We start from the raw sequence: 15,129 nt of genomic DNA on the forward strand, positions 1-15,129 counted from the left end.
GTAAAATGAGGAAATTCAAATAATAGTATACCTAACCGGGTTTTAAAAGTAAAATTGGAGCTTTCATTAAAAGGTTTATAAAGTGGAGATTTTGTTATTAGAAAGCTTCCAGTTATCAGTATTTTTAATGAAACACCAGGAGGAATGTTAATGTTTGGGAATTACAGATTGAGATTTCAGAAATGTAACAGCTGTTCATATATAATGTATTCTATCTGCTTATAGAAAAAGACTTATATCAGTGTAGAGATTGTAAAATGAAGAAACTGTCTACTTTAGCCTTCTGAAAAGCAACATATTTCTGCTGCTGCAAATTGAATTTACTTAATGGTTATCCTTCTCCTATTGCAGGCTGTAGTGGGCTCCATTTTGGCCATTAAAAGAAAAGATGAACCTATTGATCTCTTCATGATTTTGTGATCATTGACAAGAAACATAAATCTGAAACTGATACAAGGTAGGTGGTAGAAGACTATGAAATACGAATGGTCGGGCCTGGTGGCTCAGGCATGTAATCCCAGCACTTTGGGAAGCTGAGGTTGGTAGATCACCTGAGGTCAGGAGTTCGAGACCAGCCTGGCCAACATGGGGAAACCCCGTCTCTACTAAAATTACAAAAACTAGCCAGGCATGGTGGCGGGCGCATGTAATCCCAGCTACTTGGGAGGCTGAGGCAGGAGAATTGCTTGAAACTGGGAGGCGGAGGTTGCAGTGAGCCAAGACCACACCATTGCACTCCAGCCTGGGTGATAAGAGCAAAACTCCATCTCAAAAAAAAAAAAAAAATACTAATAAAGTGTGTTTTGAAATTTAGGGGTGCTTTGTACAATATATATTGTTGGCAAAATTTTTAATATATTTGGATATAAAATGTTGTATATTTACCTGAAGATATCAGTTGGATAAATTGCTCAGTGAAGATATAAGTTGGATAAATTGCTAGGTGAAGATTGTTTTTACTTTTAGTAATATTTTCTCCTGAAATAAGGTGAACGTTATGTTGTATTTATGGGTAGAATTATTCCGAAAGGTGAACAACATCAGTCATTTGGCGTTTATTGAATTGCTAGGTACAAAGCATAATGAGAAGCAGTAGAGGAATTAAAAAAATTTTTTTTTCTAAAGACTTAGTTAGAAAACATGTATATGTTCATTTTTCCTTTCTTTTTATGGAGAATGGAGTCTCCTTATGTTGCATAGCCTGGTTTTGAATTCCTGGGATTAAGGCGTCCTCTCACCTCTGCCTCCCCAAGTGCTGGCATTACAGGCACTTGGCAGAAAACATGTTTTTAAAAGATATCATCACAGTTTGACAGCCTACCAGGGAGACTATCTCTGCAGACTTTTCTGTACAGCATAGGATCTTCAAGTAATTCAAGAAACAACGCTGACTGCATGAAAATTATCAGTGCCTTCTCAGTTCGGTGTTTAACATACACCCATCTGGAAATCAATAACCATAATTTTGTGTGTGTTTGAACAGCTTAATCAGAGGGCTTGTTTTGGACCATGGAGCATAGCATCTTGATAGGAAGAAAAGGGTGGAGGATGCATATATCCTCATTTGTAACGTGTCATTAGAATATGAAAAAACTTAAGTTTATAGCCCCTTAACTTAAATGGAGGAGCTTCGTGTTTTAGGTGAGTTACTTTTTTGTGAAACTTCGTTTCCCACTGTAAGGACAATAATCCTCAAATTGGTTTGGGAGAGTTATAGGAAACAGCCTCTGAAGATGTGCAAGGGGTAGGATTGGAGCTCAGTGAGCTGTTTGTTAAATCTTAGGACTAACCCAGTTTCAGAAGCTATTTTCTCAAAAAATAAATGTTTCCCTGCTTTCTGTAACTTTTTTTTTTTTCTTAATAGAGAAGTGAATTCTGGCTTTTTTTACAAGAGTGCAGAAAGAGAAAAACTCATAAAAGCTGAAAGAAAATTCATTGAAGATAGAGTTAAAACAAATAATAGAACTGAAAAGGAAAGTCTGTGGTGATTCAGATAAAGGATTTGTTATTAATCAAAAGGTGAGAATGAAAATCCAGTGTATAAACTAAATAGTATGTATCATCCTTTTTACTTTTAAGGTGAAAGATGTTGAAACTAATTTTTATTTTTGTTATAGGGAATTGACCCCTTTTCCTTAGATGCTCTTTCAAAGAAGGCATAGTCGCTCTTCACAGAGCTAAAAGGAGGAATATGGAGAGGTATGAGTAGCAGATTTATCCAAGTAATTTGACTTTTACTTATTTTGCAAATGAATTGGGATTATTTGTTTTTCCTTATACTTTATTTTTGGGTTTTCAACTGTACAATTAATTGGCATTAACTATATTCGCATTATTTTGCACCCGTCAGCACTGTCCATCTCTAGGATTTTTTTTTATCATCACAAACTGAAACTGTATACCCATTAAATAGTTACTCCCCATTTCTCATTCCCTCTATGCCCTTGTAAACATTATTTTACTTTTTGTCTCTGAATTCAGTATACTTTCTCCCAAAGAGCTCACCACAATAAAAGTTTTTTAAAAAATATTATTTTATTATTTTTTTGAGACAGTCTTGCTCTGTTGTACAGTGGCATGATCGTGGTTCATTGCAACTTCTACTTCCTGGGTTCTTAGGATTCTTGTGCCTCAGCCTCCCGAGTAGCTAGGATTACGGGTGTCTGCCACCATGCCCGTTGAATTGTTTCGTTTTCGTTTTGCTTTTTTGGTAGAGGTGGGGTTTTGCCATGTTGGCTAGGCTGGTCTCAAACTCCTGGCCTCAAGTGATCCACCCACCTCAGCCTCCCAAAGTGTTGGGATTACAGGCGTGAGCCACCATGCCTGGCCAATAAAGAGCTCTTGTCCATCTTTAGATTTCATTTGCTGACTTGGGGAGAGTGGTTTAAATGGAGGGTTAAAAGACTGGTTTTCAGCTGGTTGATGGCAAATGAAAAGGCTTAGGTTAAAGTACATTTTAAACTGTAATTTTGTGTGTAATTCTGAAAAATTCCTTCCTAGAAATTACTGGTCTTCTCTTTGAACTTCACTGGTAACATTGCTTATTCATTTCCCTTAAAATGCTATTTCAGGCTGACTCTTGCTTGTGGTGGGGTGGCCCTGAATTCTTTTGAGGACCTAAGTCCTGACTGCTTGGGACATGCAGGACTTGTATATGAGTATACATTGGTAAGTGTATTTTCTTCCTGAGGGTAATACAACTTTTTAGCTCATGAATTATTTTTGTTTTGTTTGAGATGGGTTCTCACTCCTGCCTGGCCTGGAGTGCAGTGGTGTGATCACAGCTCACTGCAGCCTCCTCATCCTGGGCTCAAGTGATCCTCCTGCTTCAGGCTCCTGAGCAAATGGGACCACAGACATATGCTACCATGCCTGGCTAAATTTTTTTTGTAATTTTTGTAGAAACAGGGTGGTATTGTGTTGCCCAGGCTGGTCTTAAACTCTCGGGCTCAGGCTGTCCTTCACCCTCAGCCTCCCAAAGTGCTGAGATTACAGGCATGAGCCACTGTGCCTGGTTCATGAAGTCTTTAGCAGAAAAATTAATTGAAATTCAGGATCAGATTTTTGTTTATATACATTTTGAAGGTTTATGTGTAGTAATGGGAAGCCATTTATATGTGATTTTTCAAAAAGATAATTTGGTTTGATGTGATCAAGTTTGTTCCTTATTAATATGCTGCTTGTCATTCTCTGTAAGTCCCTCTTCTCTCTTTGCACACATCGTGTTTTTGAAAATCATGTTTCTTCTACACAAAGGGAGAAGTTCACCTCTATTGAGAAGTGTAACAACCCTCGTTCTGTCACATTATTGATCAAAGGACCAAATAAGCCCACACTTAGATCAAAGATGCAGTAAGGGATGGCTTGAGGGCTGTCAAAAATGCTATTGATGATGGTAAGATCCTCACCATATTTCAATTCTATTAAATTGTTTTGCTGGTCTGAAAAGCATGGCTGAATACTGTGTTCTTTTATCAGTAGTTTACACAGCCAGACACCATGCAAAAGCAGTCTTCCCTTTAGAATGACTGATGGTATGCTAAGGTTTTTCATAGCATATCATTATTAAAGGTGAATACAAATAAATGAACTAATACTGATCTGTTGAAAGGCTGCCAGTGGCCAGTGAAGCCATTCTGGTTGGACCATTCTCCTATTTGATATGTTAGTCGCTTGTATTGTGGCTTTCACATGCAGTACTTAAATTGATGTGGTCATAGTGAATTTGTAAGAAATTAATGGCTTTCATATGTATATTTTGTTATTCATAATTAGTTCTACAGTTTTCTTAGCATTTTTCTTTTTCCCCCATCCAACAGGCTGTGTGGTTCCAGGTGCTGGTGCTGTGGAAGTGGCAATGGCAGAAGCCCTGAATAAATATAAGCTCAGTGTAAAGGGCAAGGCACAGCTTGGAGTCCAAGCATTTGCTGATGCGTTGCTCGTTATTCCCAAGGTGTGTATGCCTTAAACAGTCAATCTTCCAAAAGATTCAGCTGATCAAACCCTTTTGATAATGTAGGCTTTATTCATAATACGGATTTTGGATAAACAGGTTTGATCAGTTTTCTTCCTGACTCTAGAACATCCAAATGTATTTGGTTTCTCTGGGAGGCCTGAATAGCTGACGTTTCAGATGGCAAGAGAGAACCTGTAGCTTAATATTTGCAGTATTAGGGGTTATACTTGAGTACAAACTTGCTTTTTGTTTTGGTTTTAGCTAAACTGATATCATTGTTTTTGATTATATACTAATTTTGAAGTATAGTTTATGACTGGTGTATTGCTGCTAGGTTTGGGGTAGATGAGACAGTTGATCAGTAACTTGTGTCTGGTTATTCTCTGAAGGGAACATAAATGTTCTGTCTTCATGCAGTGAGATTCTTTTTTTGTTTTGTTTTGCTTTTAAGAATTTTGAGAGTTTTGCTCTTGTTGTCCAGGCTGGAGTGCAATGGTGTGATCTCGGCCCACTGCAACCTCAGCCTTCCCAGTAGCTGGGATTACAGGCGCCTGCCACCACACCCGGCTAGGTTTCTTTTGTATTTGTAGTAGAGGTGGGGTTTCACCATGTTGGCCAGACTGGTCTCATACTCCTGGCCTCAGGCGATCCACCTGGCTTGGCCTCCCAAAGTGCTGGGATTACCGGTGTGAGCCACTGCATCCGGCCGAGATTTTCTTTTGCTCTTTTTTTTTTTTTTTTTTTGAGATGCAGTCTCTTGTCGCCCAGGCTGGAGTGCAGTGGCATGATCTCAGCTCACGGCAACCTCCACCTCCCAGGTTCAAGCGATTCTCCTGCCTCAGCCTCCTGAGTAGCTGGGACTACAGGCACGTGCCACAATGCCCAGCTAATTTTTTGTATTTGTAGTAGAGACAGGGTTTCACCATGTTGGCCAGGATAGTCTCGATCTCTTGACCTTGTGATCCACCCGCCTTGGCCTCTCAGCGTGCTGGGATTACAGGTGTGAGCCACTATGCCCAGCCTTTTTTTTTTTTTTTTTTTTAAATATCAATTCTTCCTGTTTTCTCAGGAATTATATTTGTTTACTTTAGGTTCTTGCTCAGAATTCTGGTTTTGACCTTCAGGAAACATTAGTTAAAATTTAAGCAGAACATTCAGAATCAGGTCAGCTCGTGGGTGTGGACCTGAACACAGGTAAGAGAATGCAACTGTTTGTAGAGGAAAAACTAGATGTAGTACATGTGAGTTGAAGCCAGGAAAGATTCAAAATGGGGACCACAAAAAAAATCTTTTGCTTTGCAATTTGACACCAGTACTATTAGGGAAGTCTGGGTTCTAAAATGGGATAAAATAGGATATTAATAAAAAATGGAATGACTAGGTATAATAATTAAGGGAGTAGAGTAGACTGAGTAATTTTGGTATAGTTTTGTTGGAGATGTTGAGTGGTGGTAGATGGTTCAGATTAATGTTGAAGGATTTTCATATTGCATTTGCCTTAAACTCAGTTCTTTGTTTCTTTTTTTTTCTTTTTGAGACGGAGTCTTGCTCTGTTGCCCAGGCTGGAGTGCAGTGGCAAGATCTTGGCTCACTGCAACTGCTGCCTCCCAGGTTCACGCCATTCTCCTGCCTCAGCCTCCCGAGTAGCTGGGACTACAGGCACCCGCCACCACGCCTGGCTAATTTTTTGTATTTTTAGTTGAGATGGGGTTTCACCGTGTTAGCCAGGATGGTCTCGATCTCCTGACCTCGTGATCCGCCCGCCTCAGCCTCCCAAAATGCTGGGATTACAGGCGTGAAGCACCGCACCCAGCCACCTTACTCAGTTTTTAATCAAGTACTATGATAAGAAAATAGATTGGGTGATTATATTCATGGGTGAAAAACAGCTAAAGATAGCAAATAATGCCAGAAAAGGGGATCTAGAAATCTAATTAAATGGTGACAGCCCTGATCTTAGGCCCCTGTAACAAAACAACACAAATTAAGTACAAAGTGGGAGACAGATAACAGGTACATCCATGCAGTATGTGCAAGACCTATTGCTGTCAACATTATTATTTAATAAAAAAGATTTCTGGAATGAGGGAAATGATCAGTCCATTTTAGCCAGATTAGGGTTGCAGTGCTGTACTTTAGTATGGGTAAACAGAAATGTATCCAGAAGGAGAGAGGGGTGTTCAGATCTTCTAAGTAGAAGTCAGACACTCCTCAAATATTGTGGACAGGGGTCATGGTTTAGAGTAGAAAATTGGGCTAACAGAGAAGCTTTGAATTCCCATAGTTAATACTGGAGGAAATGAGTCATCGGTGATAAGCAAAGCCACACACAATATTGTTGGTTCTTATTGACTGAACTTACTTTGGTTGCCTTTTAGGTGAGCCCGTGGTAGCAGCAGAAGCAGGCATTATGGGATAACGATTGTGTAAAGAAACAGCTTCTTCATTCCTGGTAAGTTTGGGAAAATGAAAACTAAACTGTTAGAGAATCATCATACTCTTTTCATTTGGTGTTTTCTGTTTAGTTGCTCATTTTCCCCCATGAATAATGTAATCAGCTGAAAAGTATGGAAACCGAACTCGCCCTCTGATGTGTAGAGGGGAAGGGGGAAATTTAATTGGATGTTAACGTGTGCAGCTTAGTTGGAAGTGGGAAGTTGAGTCGAATTAGGGCTCCTAATCATCTGAGCTATCTAATTTTTATCCCCCTTTCAGCACTGATTGCCACCAACATTCTCTTGGTTGATGAGATCATGCGAGCTGGAATGTCTTCTCTGAAAGGTTGAATTGAAGCTTCCTCTGTATCTGAGTCTTGAAGACTCTGCAAAGTGATCCTGAAGAGTACAGCTGTGGAATTTTTGTCCAAGCTTCAAATGAGTTTCAAGGGAATTTTCCCATGTGAAAAAAGGAGAGAACACTGGCATCTGTTGAAATTTGGAAGTTCTGAAATTATAATTACAGTATTTTTTAAAAATTGCACTGAAGTGTACACACATAAAGCAGGTCTTTCACCCAGTGAACAGGATGTTTTGCTTTAGCAGCAGTGACATAAAATTCCATGTTAAATAAGCATATATTACCTACCTTATTAAATATTCCTTGAAAAAGCAGATTTTAATGGTTTAATTTTATGTGGACATATGTTAAATTATTCAGCAGTACCCTATTGTTAAGCATCTGGTTTTAAAATTTTTATGCTAATATAAATAACGCTTAGTAATTTAAAATTTTGGAAGCATCCCGTTAGTGTAAATTTCTGAGTAAATTTATTGATCAGTTGGACTTTTCACACTTTTGAAATAGCTTTGCTAAAATGCTCCCCCTACACAGTTGTAGGAAATGGGAAGAGGAGTAAACTAGAGGCAAGGGAGTTGAGAGAGCTGGAAGGCATGGTGGCTAAGGGCTACGGTTATCAGGTGAAATTTGAGATTTGTAGGCTGACTATATTTTCAAGCTTCTGAACTTTTGCTTATGCAAAATATTCATCCCAAAGCCTCTAGCATCATAGTTTCCTCACCCAAATTACTATGTTTCCACAAGATTTATATAGTTGGTCTATCTCTGCGGTCCTTGAAAGTGAAGTTGGTGTTACTAGGCTGTGGGATTTGGGGGCTCAGCAGTGACCTGGAGTGTGCAAATAAATGTTAAGTTGAAACCTCCTTTGTGGTCTTGCAATGGTTTGACACACAGAAGCAATCTTAAAGGGAATGAAAGCTGTCCAAAGGTTCAAAAAGTAGTGAAGGGGCCTCTAGGGACCCTCAACCTGCTTTTCCTTACTTCCCTGGGCAGCCCTGCAGGTGGTATGGCCAGTCCTACGCCTCGCGTCCGTCAGTTTCCCCCGCTGAACCGGTGGGTGAGGGGCGGTGGTGGAGCAGCATGCGCATGTGTGGAGGAGGCGACTGCCACCGTGGTGCGTGAGGGCGGATGAGCAGCGGGGCCGTGGGTGTGCGCGGCGTGGCGCGCCAGTCCTGATGCCAGCATGGGTTGTTCATCACCGCTGCTGTCCCTGCTGTCGCTCCTGGTTGGTGCGTGGCTCAGGCTAGGTCATTGAACCGCCGGCCACGCCGGGGGCGCTAGGAAAGGGGATGGGGCCCTCCGCCCTGGTGGGAGAGAGCCTGAGGCCCCTCTGCCCGCTTCCGGGATACGCTTGCAGCCGCCGGCTGGGGAGGTCGCTCTCGGTGCGCAGGGTGCCTCACCGCCTTGTGCTTTCAACTTCTTGCTCTGGAATCTTTCAAACTTATAAAAGGGAAAGAGAGGCCGGGCGCGGTGGCTCATGCCTATAATCCCAGCACTTTGGGAGGCCGAGACGAGTGGATCACTTGAGGTTAGGAGTTGGAGACCAGCCTGGCCAACATGGTGAAACCCCGTCTCCACAAAAATACAAAAAATCAGCCGGGCGTGGTGGCGTAGGCCTGTAATCCCAGCTACTCAGGAGGCTGAGGCAGGGGAATCGCTTGAAGCCAGGGGGCGGAGGCTGCAGTGAGCCGAGATTGTGCCACTGCACTCCAGCTTGGGAGATAGAGCGAGACTTCATCTCAAAAAAAAAAAAAAAAAAAAAGGGAAAGAGGAGAATGTAACGAGGAACGACCCCTGCCCTCACGTACTCGTGGGCCAGCTTAAAGAGCTGCCAGTTTGTGGCCAGTCCTGCTCCTGTGGAATCGCACTCTCCCCGTCTGCCGGAGCCATTTTGAAGTGGGTCCAGACATATCCCATTGTATTCTAAACCTTCAGCTGGAATAGTCAAAAGAAGTCACGAAAAAATGATTACCCTTTCTCAACTAAAAAACTGGCAGCGCTGCTTAATAATATATCCAATCTGTTCAAATTCATCTATTATCCCATAAAGGGTTTTTAACGTTTGCTGGCTGAATTAGGGACAAAATAAAGCTCATACATTGCAATTGTATGTTATTTCTTAATTCCGATTCAATCTGATTATTTCCCTACTTACTCCTTTTATTTATTTGTTTTTTTGGTGGGGCGGGGGGGCAAGGTCTCACTGTGTTGCCGAGGCTGGAGTGCAGTGGTGCCATCATAGCTCACTGTGGCCTCAAGCAATCCCTGCCTCAGCTTCCCAAAGTGCTGGGATTACAGGCCTGAGACACCATGCCAGGATGATCCATTTTTTCCCCTTGGTGATATATTTGTTGAAGAAACTGAAAATAGGCCAGGCGCGGTGGCTCAAGCCTGTCATCCCAGCACTTTGAGAGGCCAAGGCGGGTGGATCACAAGGTCAGGAGTTCAAGACCAGCCTGGCCAATATGGTGAAACCCCATCTCTACTAAAAATACAAAAAATTAGCTGGGAGTGTTGGCACGCACCTGTAGTCTTAGCTACTCAGGAGGCTGAGGCAGGAGAATCGCTTAAACCCAGGAGACAGAGGTTGCAGTGAGCCGAGATCATGCCACTGCACTCTGGCCTGGGCAACAGGGCAAGGCTCTGCCTCAAAAAAACAAAAAAAAACAAAAAGAAAAAGAAAATGGATGAAATCAGTGTGAATGTGTCAGAATAAGAGAGCCAAAGACAGGATCTTGAGGAACATCAAAAGACCAGGACTCTGCCTTGAAAGAAGTTACAGTGCTTAGACATCCTTTCTTGTAAAGACACTGAAGTGGTGCATCAAGCTGAAGAAGTGTGGCCTATTGGAAACAGTACCGTAAAGAGACCCGAATCTAGTCCTGTCAGCTGCTAACTAGCTCTTTAAGTCATATTTCTTTTTTGGGTCTTGGTTTCCTCCTGTGGAATAAGGAGTTTGAAGCACAGACCCTTTTTTATTTATTTTGAGACAGAGTCTCGCTCTGTCCCCCAAGCTGGAGTGCAGTGGCACGATCTTGGCTCACTATAACCTCCGACTCCCAGGTTCAAGTGATTCTCCTGCCTCAGCCTCCCAAGTAGCTGGGATTACTGGTGTGCACCATCATGCCTGGCTTTTTTTTTTTTTTTTTTTTTGAGATGGAGTCTCGCTCTGTTGCCCAGGCTGGAGTGCAGTGGCACGATCTTAGCTCACTGCAAGCTCCACCTCCCGGGTTCACGCCATTCTCCTGCCTCAGCCTCCCGAGTAACTGGGACTACGGGTGCCCGCCACCATGCCTGGCTAAATTTTTTTTTGTTTTTAGTAGAGATGGGGTTTCACCTTGTTAGCCAGGATGGTCTTGATCTCCTGACCTCGTGATCCGCCCACCTTGGCCTCCCAAAGTGCTGGGATTACAGGTGTGAGCCACCGCACCCAGCCTAATTTTTGTATTTTTAATAGAGATAGGATTTCGCCATGTTGGCCAGGCTGGTCTCTAACTCTTGACCTCAGGTGATTTGCCCACCTCTGCCTCCCAAAGTGCTGGGATTCCAGACGTGAGCCACCATGCCTGGCCGGTCCTTTTTAATTCTATGATTTTTCTGAGGCATTCAAACAAGTCTAAAGGTGCTCATTTAACTATTTGGCGATAATCATTGTGCATTTATGGCAGGGGCCAGGTATATACTGTCAAAAATATATATGTATTATATACTTCCCTTCTGGAGCATATAATGGTGAGAATCACCAAGAACTGTTAAGAGTTCAGTAAATGGAGAGGAAGAGGCAGAGAAACAGCATGAGCAGAAGGATGGGTAGAAAGTGCTAGATGTATTTTAGGGTAGAGTGTCTAAATTCGCCTAGTTGGGGCAAGGGTTTGTGTAGAGGAAGAAAGAGGTAAGTGCAAATCTATCATGTGCTCAACATTTCACCCATGCTATTTTATTACTATCTTTTTATTTTTTATTTTTTGAGACAGGGTCTCACTCTGTCACCCAGGCTGGAGTGCAGTGACATGATCATAGCTCACTGCAACCTTGAACTCCTGGGCTCAAGCAATCCTCCTGCCTTCGCTTCTGCACCCTGTCTCTGAGCCATTGAACCTGGTTCCATGTTACTTTAATTGATACAGCTACTACCTAAGAGATAGTGAGATAGTATCCCCATTTTTCATACTTATTTTTTTTTCTTTTATGAACAAGCTACAGTTGTCCATAGGTATCCTCATTTTTCAGATGAAGAAATTGAATCTCAGCCGGGCGTGTTGGCTCACACCTGTAATTCCAGCACTTTGGGAGGCTGAGGTGGAAGGATCACTTGATCTCAGGAGTTTGAGACCAGCCTGGGCAACATAACAAAACCCCATCTCTACAAAAAATACAAAAATTAGCCAGGCGTGGTGGTGCACACTTGTGGTCCCAGCTACTCAGGAGGCTGAGGTGGGAGGATTGCTTGAGCCCACGGGGGCAGAGGCTGTAGTGAGCCAAGACTGCATGACTGCACTCCAGCCTGGGTGACAGAGTGAGATCCTGTCACAAAAAAAAAAAAAAAAAAGAAAAGAAATTGAATCTCAGATTAAGAAATTTGCCTAAGGTTTCCCATCAAACTAAGTGGCAGAACAAGAATGTGAAGGCAAACAAAATGCAAAAGGAATTTAAAGCCAGATTTTTAAACCTCCACATTTTTTGTTTTGTTTTGTCACACCATCATGAGTATTGCATACGATCCAAATATTACCACTTGTTTTATATATATGCATGTATTACCGATACCTCTTTTTTTTATCTGCAGGAAATGGACAGGCTACTAGCATGGTCCCACTGCCAGGTGGGAGATTCCTGATGGGAACAAATTCTCCAGATGGCAGAGATGGTGAAGGCCCTGTGTGGGAGGCAACAGTGAAACCCTATGCTATCGACATATTTCCTGTCACCAACAAAGATTTCAGGTACATCAGGTGTTCTTCCAGGAGGAATAAAGGCACTCTCTAATCTCATTCTTTTTTCCTTTCTTTTTTTTAGACTGAGTCTCACTCTGTCACCCAGGCGCTGGAGTGCAGTGGCGCAATTTCGCTCACTGCAACCTCTGCCTCCCGGGTTCAAGCGACTCTCTTGCCTCAGCCTCCCAAGTAGCTGGGATTAGAGGCGCCCACCACCACACCCACCTAATTTTTGTATTTTTAGTAGAGACGGGGTTTCACCATATTGGCCAGGCTGGTCTCGAACTCCTGACCTTGTGATCCACTCGCCTCGGCCTCCCAAAGTGTTGGGGTTACAGGTGTGAGCCACTGCGCCTGGCCTAATTCTTAATATTTAAAGGGAAACTAACTTGTTCACTGTCACGTGTCATCTTTGCAGTGTACTATGGGATAAGTGTTATCTACGTTATTCAGATGAAGAATCTGAAATCCAAACAAGTTTGACTGACTCTGTCAGTCAGTGGATGAGCTTGGCCTGGAACTGAAATCCCTGGGCTCTTGAGCCAGTCTGTGCATTTTCCATTACACTGGGCATAGCACTGAGAAATATAAGCAAATGCCAGTCACTCAACAGAACCCTCTTCTACATGCGGAAAGGGATTGGGAGAAGGGACATCATAGTAGAGAGTCCCTTAAATTCCCCTTATAGGCCAGGTGTAGTGGCTCACACCTGCAACGTGAGCTTCCTTTAGGAACCCGAGGCAGGATTGCTTGAGCTCAGGAGTCTAAGACCAGCCTGGCAACATAGGGAGACCCTATCTCTGCTAAAATAAATAAGTATATAAATATACATATTATATATATAAATGTATATATAACAATCCATCTTACCCTGACAATCTGCCTGCTGAAACTTACTAAACCATACCAAACTATATGAATTTATTTTTATTATTATTATTATTTTTTGAGACGGGGTCTGGCTCATCACCCAGGCTGAAGTTCAGTGGTATGATCTCAGCTCAATACAGCCTCTGCCTCCCGGGCTCAAACCATCCTCCCATCTCAGCCTCCTGAGTAGCTCGGACTACAGGTGTGCACTATAATGCCCAGCTTATTTTGTGCTTTTGATAGAGACAGGGTTTTGCCCTGTTGCCCAGGCTGGTCTCGAACTCCTGGGCTCAAGCAATCCTTCTGGATTGGCCTCCCAAAGTGCTGGGATTATAGGTGTGACCCACTATGCCTGGCCTTGAAAATCCATTTTATTTTATTTTTTTAATTTATTTATTTTTTTGAGACGGAGTCTCGCTGTCACCCAGGCTGAAGTGCAGTGGCACGGTCTCGGCTCATTGCAAACTATGCCTCCCGGGTTCACGCCATTCTCCTGCCTCAGCCTTCCCAGTAGCTGGGACTACAGGCGCGCGCCATCACGCCTGGGTAATTTTTTTTTTTTTTGTATTTTCAGTAGAGACGGGGTTTCACCGTGTTAGCCAGGATGGTCTCGATCTCCTGACCTCGTGAACCGCCCGCCTCGGCCTCCCAAAGTGCTGGGATTACAGGCGTGAGCCACCATGCCCAGCCGAAAATCCATTTTATTTATTTATTTACTTATTTAGGTGTGACCCACCATGCCTCGCCTTGAAAATCCTATTTATTTATTTAGAGACGGAGTTTTGCTCTTGTTGCCCAGGCTGGAGTGCAATGGCGCGATCTCGGCTCACTGCAACCTCCACCTCCCGGGTTCAAGCAATTCTCTGCCTCAGCCTCCCGAGTAGCTGGGATTACAGGCGCCCGCCACCACGCCTAGCTAATTTTTGTATTTTTAGTAGAGACAGGGTTTCACTATGCTGGCCAGGCTGGTCTTCAACTCCTGACCTGGTGATCCACCCACTCGGCCTCCTAAAGTGCTGGGATTACAGGTGTGAGCCACCGCACCCGGCCAGTCCCTTATATAAATTTTTAAAAAGATGTTTTCTTCGGTTCCTAGCCCCTTCTACCCACCTACAAAGTTCCAAAGGCTTTAATGCTATTGCAACGGCAGTCAGAGGTCAAGCTGGTGGGGGTGCAGTGCAGCTCCCTAACGCGGGGCAGCCTCAAAGCGGGCCGACCCTGCCCAGCACGAATGGCACCGGGCGGTGGGGGACGCTCCCGAGGTCCCCGGAACATGGCTGGGGGAAGTGTTGGGGGGTGCACATACCCAGGCTCAGCTGAGGCGAGTGCGCGGCCAGGGCTGCAGCTGGCGCTGGCTGGCACTTGCGCCGGCCATTGAGGAGCTTCTGGGCGACCCTGCGCTCGTGCCTACCAGGCGCCAGCCGGTAGGTGCGCAGCGCCTGCTCGAGCAGCGTCAGGCCTTTGCTGCGCGGACCCCTCAGGCCGGGAAGTCACGCAGGTGGTAGTAGTCCAGGTGGTCGTAAACTCCTCCTCATAGCTTATGGGTGGCGGCAGCTGGGCTGAAGACGGCGGACAGGACATCCCGCCCGGCCGCCTGTGGTCACCCTCCCGCGCAGGCGCTCTCCTGGAAGACCCAGCACCTGGAGTTCCGATTGGCTCTGCGTGAGGGGCGGGCCTTTGCGACATCTTGGGGGGCGCCTTCGGTGACGTCACAGGGGCGGGCCTTCTGTCACGTCACAAGGGCTCTACAGTGCCTGGAGCTGGGCAGTCTTCTCAGAGTGGAGCTTGGTAACCGCGACCTCCCCGCCAGTTCCTGTGTGTTGCTGGCTGGAAAGGGGTAGTTGACAAACTCCCACCCAGCACAGTATTTATGTCGGTCAAAAATGGAAAACTATGTGTCCGGGCACGGCCCAGGAAGGAGGATCCCTTCAGGCCAAGAGCAGCCTAGCAATATGGCGCAACCCCGTCTCTGTAGTCCAACCTCAGCCTCCCAGCTACTTGAACCCCAAGATTCAAGCCTCCAATGAGCTGTGATCTCACCACAGCACTCCTGCCTGCGAGACTGAGGTAAAC

At 44.2% G+C, this 15,129-nt stretch overlaps 1 protein-coding gene, 1 long non-coding RNA gene, 1 other non-coding gene and 1 pseudogene across 3 annotated transcripts in view; 3 read left to right on the top strand and 1 right to left on the bottom strand.

The window, feature by feature from the left end:
* Positions 1–8,115, top strand: part of LOC100612293 (T-complex protein 1 subunit zeta-like) — a 25,410-nt pseudogene extending 17,295 nt beyond the window's left edge.
* Positions 3,949–4,083, top strand: LOC112209904 (small nucleolar RNA SNORA15). Its single transcript, XR_002944893.1, has one exon. It is a non-coding gene; the product is annotated as a small nucleolar RNA SNORA15 (small nucleolar RNA).
* LOC129135485 (uncharacterized) lies at positions 5,169–14,450 on the bottom strand. The gene is made up of 2 exons (XR_010158457.1): positions 14,363–14,450; positions 5,169–12,128 (listed from the first exon to the last, which is right to left on the bottom strand). It is a non-coding gene; the product is annotated as an uncharacterized LOC129135485 (long non-coding RNA).
* Positions 14,451–14,899: 449 nt separating this feature from the next.
* The window catches only part of LOC134810428 (uncharacterized), a 71,901-nt gene continuing 71,671 nt past the window's right edge, over positions 14,900–15,129 (top strand). Inside the window, exon 1 of the mRNA XM_063814254.1 lies at positions 14,900–15,123. The gene's annotated coding sequence lies outside the window, so the exon portion shown is untranslated. The remainder of the gene's footprint in view (positions 15,124–15,129) is intronic.

This window comes from Pan troglodytes, chromosome 6 (assembly GCF_028858775.2).
Source record: "Pan troglodytes isolate AG18354 chromosome 6, NHGRI_mPanTro3-v2.0_pri, whole genome shotgun sequence".
In the NCBI taxonomy this organism is placed as follows: Eukaryota; Metazoa; Chordata; class Mammalia; order Primates; family Hominidae; genus Pan; species Pan troglodytes.